The sequence below is a fragment of the Cherax quadricarinatus genome, chromosome 42 (assembly GCF_038502225.1).
Source record: "Cherax quadricarinatus isolate ZL_2023a chromosome 42, ASM3850222v1, whole genome shotgun sequence".
NCBI lineage: Eukaryota > Metazoa > Arthropoda > Malacostraca > Decapoda > Parastacidae > Cherax > Cherax quadricarinatus.
Genome location: NC_091333.1, coordinates 10635884 through 10644035, shown reverse-complemented (window position 1 = coordinate 10644035; position 8152 = coordinate 10635884). Strand labels below are relative to the sequence as shown.

At 41.9% G+C, this 8152-nt stretch overlaps 1 long non-coding RNA gene across 1 annotated transcript in view; it reads left to right on the top strand.

The window, feature by feature from the left end:
• Nucleotides 1-7056, top strand: part of LOC138853872 (uncharacterized) — an 8245-nt gene extending 1189 nt beyond the window's left edge. Inside the window, exons 1-2 of the long non-coding RNA XR_011393073.1 lie at nucleotides 1-1667; nucleotides 5655-7056. The exon at nucleotides 1-1667 is cut by the window's left edge and continues 1189 nt beyond it. This is a non-coding gene — a long non-coding RNA (uncharacterized lncRNA). The remainder of the gene's footprint in view (nucleotides 1668-5654) is intronic.
• Nucleotides 7057-8152: the final 1096 nt, after the last annotated feature.

Sequence of the window (8152 nt, the reverse complement as noted above, 5' to 3'; positions counted from 1 at the left end):
GACCGTCAGTTCATCGTCTTGTACTTCAAGAGCTGCAAGTAGACCTATAGGGAGACTCTTGGTCATGATCATGTCACCTGCAGTTGTAGCTGAAAATCCCATCAATGGAGACGCCTTGATGGCGATGGGCTCTTGATCCATGAAACTGGAGCTGCCCTCCCCTTCCTTGAATCAAACCCGATTATCTCCTAGCCATCAAATGCTGTATAACTCCTACTGCTTTAGCACTTCCTCGTAAAGCAAATAATAATGAAGCTGAAAATCTCCACGCAATGGAATGCTAGTTCGTCGTCCTCTTTTTTTTTTTTTTTTTGCGAGGGCAATGGGAAGACATAGAGTAAGGTACTGGGTCCTTGAACACACCACCAACGAGTTTCGATGAAGAAATTCACGAGGAGCTCTAGTTTATCTTCTACTCCGAGGGCATCAGAGGGACCTACTGCTGAGGTACCGAGTGGCTGAACACACCACCTTCGAGTTACGATGAAGACCCACACGAGAATGAGAACCTGGTCATAGCCTTCTTCAGGGAGTGGAACGAGAGAAACTGCAAGATGATGTTGGTCAGTTAAAACACATCTGCAACTGAAGACCTTCGCTCGTCTCTGAGGCCAAAATACCCATCTGTGATATTATTATTTAAGGCACAACGTTGTAATGAAGATTCATCCCCTTCATAGCAATCCATGACTGAATAAAATTATTTAACATAATTTTTTATTTATATTGTATATATTATAATATAAAAACAATATTTATTAAAAGTAATTTGTAGAAGTATGTTATTTACTATGTCCAAAATGATTTATTAATGACCAGGAAAACGAGAATGAGAGCAATGATTGTACAGTAGCACTTTGGTTCATCACATATGTAATTACATGTATAATACGTGTCTTAACATATATGATACATGTCCTAGCATACACAATACAGGCAAAAGACACTTATGTTTTTCTCGTTATGGTTCTCAAACATAAGAGAGCTGTTACACATTTATAAGATGGTCCCTTAACACATATTGTTCTGCATATGGGAGTTCTTACAAATATACACAGACAATAGTATATTCTGAAGCTACTTCTGACACAATTAGAAGTTAACATTTATAAGAGCTAAGGGTTTATTATTTGGTGATTCATTACTCAAAATTTACAGTGTGCATTGATCATACGATTTCCTGCGTTATTTACTGAAGTATCGTGAATTGTTGATGATTATCTCCCTCTCCCTCCCTCCCTCCTTCCCTCTCTCTCTCTCTCTCTCTCTCTCTCTCTCTCTCTCTCTCTCTCTCTCTTACGAATGAGACAGATTATTTAAAATTCATAGCTATTCAATAACCTACAGCAATAACATGAACCTAAGTCAAGAGGTTGAACACAATCGTGAGTTAAAGTTTACTTTCAGAGCTGCAACCCACTGGAAGAGACTGCCAGTTGAGCCTAACAGCTCAAATTCCTTCCTTCAAGAAAGAGTTAGACAAGGACTTTATAAGAAGGGGATGATCCAGATGGATACAAAGCAAGAGCTGCCTATATACTGCTCATTGACGAGAGTTCCTTAACTACCCAGGACTAGAATTGACCACGGATCACCCAGGGAACAGTAGAAATGCCAGTACAAGTAGCAGTAACATTTTTTTTCTCGTCAAAGTTTTACTTGAAGCAGTAAGTGAGTTATCTATGCTTTCATCTTTCTGGATGAATACAGTCTTACATTTATAACAAGTTAAATTTCATGTCACGTTTGTATTTTTGCCGGCAGTGTTGGAGTGATGAGTAGAGTGAGAAGCTTCAGCTATGATCTCTCTACTTCAGCTCCCTAGTTGAAACTAAAGATAACTAGACTATAGTCAGACGTTTTAAGCAGATACTGGATAATATATATATATATATATATATATATATATATATATATATATATATATATATATATATATTAGTTTCTCTTTTATAATGTTTTATTCAAGACTGATGCCTGATTCACTTGCTGAGGTTTGTAAAATCACACCATTAGAGAAGTTTACCACAAGAGAAGCAATACAGTTATGACATCTATAAAAATATATGCAGTGCTTAGTGCTGGTGGTTTAAGTCGTTACCAACCAAGTTTTTCTCCTGATCAACCTTGAGACCCATAAAAAATATAAATGCATTTCTTTATACGACTTGAGAATATTGTTGCTGCGTGAGGTACTGCGTCTATCAGTGTCTGTCTCGTAACGTCAGTAATATACGACAAATTGTAGTAGACGTATGTGCTATAACTATAATAATAATAATAATAATAATAATAATCTTTATTTCTACAAGTACATGTACAAGGTATACAGGCATAGCTGACATCAATGACATACTACTATATAGAAAGCCGCTTATTATCCAGAGTATTTCTGGCAAATTAGGTCAGTTTTGTCCCTGGATACGACCCACACCAGTCGACTAACACACAGGTACCTATCTACTGTTTAGGTGAACATGGACAGCAGGTGTCTTAAGGAAACACGTCCTAATGTTTCCACCTGTACCGGGGATCGAACCACGGACCTCAGTGTGTAAGCCGAGTGAACTAGAATCGAGCTACGGTTCTGAACATCTGCTGTTAGACTGAAGGCCTGTTTACCACATCTTCACCCTCTTCAGTCCTCTCTTTTTGCCCCAGTATTGTACTGATAAAGCCACTGGTGGGCGAAACGTCTACAAAATATAGATACCCAGTCATTTAACATGTGTCTAACACTTCAGTGCCCTGTATGCTCGCGCCGACAGTGTATAATGCATTGCCATGAGTTTAAACCCCTCCCGTTCCGTGGTTCGTTTACAATCGTCTTATTGCGAATTAGTGGGTGGTGATTGGGTATTTCAGAGTGGTTATCGTTGTGGTATTGTTACTGTCACTATAGACTGTTGTTTGCAGTCTGAAGTTCGCAACAACAGTCTTTTGACTGAAGACATTGTGGCGGTCAGAGTATTGCTGTTTCAACGTCAGTCACTGCGTCACTGTGCAAACAGTTTAACCTCAGACCCTTCCCCTTCATAGTGTCATGTGTTACACACTCACTGCGTCACATTGTGCCCCTTTCACTCTCTGCGTCACACTGTGTCCCTCTCACTCGCTGCGTCACACTGTTCTCACACACTCTCTGCGTCACTCTACCTCTCACACACACACACTGCGTCAAATACCTGGTGATCTTTACCATGTCAGTCCGGTTTAACAGGATTATTAGCCATTTTTTATTGAATTTCTCTCTCTCTCTCTCTCTCTCTCTCTCTCTCTCTCTCTCTCTCTCTCTCTCTCTCTCTCTCTCTCTCTCTCTCTCTCTCTCTCTCTCTCTCTCTCTCTCTCTCTCTCTCTCGCTCGCTCTCGCTCAAGTTACATACACAGATGGGTTGTGAGGCTGTAGGTGGTTCGTGAGGTTGGGTGGGTTGTGAGGCTGTAGAATGTAGATGGTTCGTGAGGTTGGGTGGGTTGTGAGGCTGTAGAATGTAGATGGTTCGTGAGGTTGGGTGGGTTGTGAGGCTGTAGAATGTAGATGGTTCGTGAGGTTGGGTGGGTTGTGAGGCTGTAGGTGGTTCGTGAGGTTGGGTGGGTTGTGAGGCTGTAGGTGGTTCGTGAGGTTGGGTGGGTCGTGAGGCTGTAGGTGGTTCGTGAGGTTGGGTGGGTCGTGAGGCTGTAGGTGGGTTGTGAATCTGAAGGTGGGTTGTGAGTGAACGTAGAGTGGGGGTAAGATTTTGTGGCGAAGGTAGAATTCTGTGGTGGGTAATGTTCTGTGGTGGGTGGTGTTCTGTGGTGGGTGGTGTTCTGTGGTGGGTGGTGTTCTGTGGTGGGTAATGTTCTGTGGTGGGTGGTGTTCTGTGGTGGGTGGTGTTCTGTAGTGGGCGGTGTTCTGTGGTGGGTGGTGTTCTGTGGTGGGTGGTGTTCTGTGGTGGGTGGTGTTCTGTGGTGGGTGGTGTTCTGTGGTGGGTGGTGTTCTGTGGTGGGGGTGTTCTGTGGTGGGTGGTGTTCTGTGGTGGGCGGTGTTCTGTGGAGGGTGGTGTTCTGTGGTGGGTGGTGTTCTGTGGTGAATAATGTTCTGTGGTGGGTGGTGTTCTGTGGTGGGTGGTGTTCTGTGGTGGGTGATGTTCTGTGGTGGGTGGTGCTCTGTGGTGGGTGGTGTTCTGTGGTGGGTGGTGCTCTGTGGTGGGTGGCGTTCTGTGGTGGGATGGTGTTTTATGGACGGCGTGGACACAATGTGCAGAACAAGGTTTAATCGCCCCAATTAAAGTTTGATCTTCAATTTGTGTGTCTGTCTTCGTGCAAGGAGGAAATACTGCCGCTTGTGCACGTAGGAAACACGACCTCTCGTGCATGAAAGAAACACTGCCTCTCTTGCATGTAGAAAAACACTGCTTCTGATGCAGGTTGTCAGGGTCTCCCATAAAATAACCAGACTAGGACGCTTGACAATACCAAACTGCAAATGTTTACGAGTGGAAATTATACATATACATTTTAACATACGTTAACCTATTAACGCTTATCCTATCTGAGAGTAACCCATTAAGTGTCTTAGTCTACAAGGCCGTGTAGAAAAGACCTAACAGCAATTCAGAGGAATCTGGACGCATTATGTGGCAGCAGTAATGATAGCAGTACTATATGGTGGTCTTGGACGTAGAATTCACAACTGGTGTTCTGGCGAAAACTACAGATCGTAGAATGTATAAAGCAATTTCTGTATTTTCTCTTTGTGTACCAGTGTCTGTGAGTGTGAAATGAAATATGAAAAGATTGTGTAAGGTGAAAATATATGATGAAGGAGACGAGAAGAGCTCTATATTATACCTCAAACAGAGGTAGACTTTATCTACTCGACCATCTTTATTTTTTTTTAAATATGTCTCTAAGTAGATTTTTGCATTTTCCGTTGACTAGTGGTCATTATACTACCATTATTAACTTGTGGGCATTATACTACCGACATTAACTAGTGGTCATTATACCACCAACATTAACTAGTGGGCATTATACCACCAACATTAACTAGTGGGCATTATACTACCAACATTAACTTGTGGTCATCATACTACCATTATTAACTTGTGGGCATTATACTACCGACATTAACTTGTGGTCATTATACTACCAGCATTAACTAGTGGGCATTATGCTACCAACATTAACTAGTAGTCATTATACCACCAACATTAACTAGTGGGCATTATGCTACCAACATTAACTAGTGGTCATTATACTACCAACATTAACTAGTGGGCATTATACTACCAACATTAACTAGTGGTCATTATACCACCAACATTAACTAGTGGGCATTATGCTACCAACATTAACTAGTGGTCATTATACCACCAACATTAACTAGTGGGCATTATACCACCAACATTAACTAGTGGTCATTATACTACCAACATTAACTAGTTGGTCATTATACCACCATTGACTAGTGGGCATTATACCACCAACACTAACTAGTGGTCATTATACTACCAACATTAACTAGTTGGTCATTATACCACCATTAACTAGTGGGCATTATACCACCAACATTAACTAGTGGTCATTATACTACCAACATTAACTAGTTGGTCATTATCAACTTTGCAGGATCAGTGAACTATATGTCATTATTAATATTATTATTACATCCACAGAGAAGTGCTGCGAGGTGAAGGGGGTCATACAACACCTCAGGAAGGGGAGGTAATCAAAATTAACCAGAGGAAGGGGAAAAACAGTTTCAATTCCTTAAATCAAGAGCCCTTTCCAATCATCAAATCACACACCTCTACTAGAAAGGGACTGACATGAGACTATGCTATTACTCGACCATCAGCACATGACGCACAGGTCAAACTAGTTTTCTGTTAACAACAAGAAAAAAAATCAGATGACACTATACAAACACTTAAACATAATTAACTTTACAGTTCAGTGAGTGTGACCTCCAGTATACGTATTTATAAATATTTAAACGTGAATATTTTTTTTCGGGGCACGCGCCAATAAAAACTAGTATCGTCGGTACATCCCCGGAAAGGTTGGAGCTCAAGACTGGTTCTGCAGGTGATGTCAGAGAGCTTCGACTATAAAAGCACCACGCGCCACCTTGAGGCCACACTCAGGAGCAGGCCCACTCAAAGCACAGACTCCCTGATATATCAACATATAGCCCGTTACTTTCCATCTATCAACTCTCATCTACTGTAAGCAGAGCAACTGTCCACGTCTTTGAGATTTGGAATTTGTGTACGAGACAATTCAACAACTAGTGAGTGGAAGAAGACATATCTAAACATCCCTGGATCGTCTAATTGCTGGTGTAATCTACAGTGACAGCCATGGTCTCAGTAACAGTGCTAGTGACAGCGTGTGTGGTGGCGACTGTGTGTTTCCACACTGTAGCAGGCGCCCCAGCTGCTACCATTGAAATGGAACAATACGATGAAATCTTGGTCAAACAGCAACTTGACCTCAAATCCTTGGGGTGTCACCCTGTGCTCCAGACAGTATTACTGGCCGACCAGCTGGAAGTTCACGACGACCTCATCGACTACAGGTTCTTCCCGGAGGTAGTGGCTGTTAACAGGTGCCTGGAGGAGTGCAGTTTCTGTGGCAGCGACAGACTCGGCAAGCAAAAGGGCCGCTGTTTACCGGACCTCGAGAACGTCAGGGAACGCCCAGTCATCGTCTTCTACATCGATGGAGGGGAGAGGCACTACAGGGAGGTGTTGGTTACTGAACACGCTTCCTGTAGCTGTAGATAAAGGTCCTCAAGCGAGAGAGCGCCAGTTCACCGTATACTTCTACGAGAACTAGAGGCGCTGCAACAGATAACCCGATTCCTAAACACGCCTCCTGAAGGTGTAGCTGAAGATCTGATCTCTGCAGCTAAATAACTGTGATATTACTTTAAATGGCGCGACACTGATATTTATTTCCATTATCCACTTCACATAACTCCATCACAATGCAGTACAATGAAGCAAGACATATGTATTATACAGTATACTTTGTAATTTAAAATAATTTTTTATTAAAATTGGTCTCCTCAAAGACTTCGTTTACTTGTTCCCAAACTGACTTGTAATAATACACTGAGAAGCATGTATATTTCTTAGTGTATATGAAATGAGATGTGTATTTTTCTGTGTAAATACAATGAGAGGTATGCAACAGTATCTCTCAATATACACTGATAATTGATTATCTCTTAATGTTTTATAGATGAATGGTTCAGAGAACCGACAAGTTGATAAATTAGACACATGTGCAGCACTTGGGTATGTTTAATGAGGAAACGTTTCGCTACACAGTGGCTTCATCAGTCCATACAAAGGAGAATGGTGAAGAACAGGATTCTCCTTTGTATGGACTGATGAAGCCACTGTGTGGCGTAACGTTATGTTGCACATGTGTCTAATTTATCATCTCTTAATGAATATACGCTGAGAATTGTGTCTCAGTGTTTATACATAGTGGTGTGTACAGTATATATGCTATGAGGTGTATATACTTCTTTATGTACACTGATATATCTAATCCTTCTTCGTAAAATTGTACAGCGAACTGTATATAAACTGAAAGATTTGCATCTTAATGAACATACACACCATAGTGTGTATGTTCACTTACAGTATGAATGACACTGACCAGAACTGTCTTTAAGGTGGCCCGGTGGCCTGGTGGCTAAAGCTCCCGCTTCACACACGGAGGGCCCGGGTTCGATTCCCGGCGGGTGGAAACATTTCGACACGTTTCCTTACACCTGTTGTCCTGTTCACCTAGCAGCAAATAGGTACCTGGGTGTTAGTCGACTGGTGTGGGTCGCATCCTGGGGGACAAGATTAAGGACCCCAATGGAAATAAGTTAGACAGTCCTCGATGACGCACTGACTTTCTTGGGTTATCCTGGGTGGCTAACCCTCCGGGGTTAAAAATCCGAACGAAATCTTATCTTATCTTATACTCAGAGTGAGTGACACTGACTAGTACTGTTGTTATTGCCATATACTCACTCACAAGACGAAGGGCACTGCCAGAGACTATATGTAAGGTAGCAAGCTAACTTGCTGTACAAGTAACATCGTAAAATAATTTCAGGGGGAAGGTAGTCTTGCCATTCTGGACTGGGGAATTATATGTTAGATGG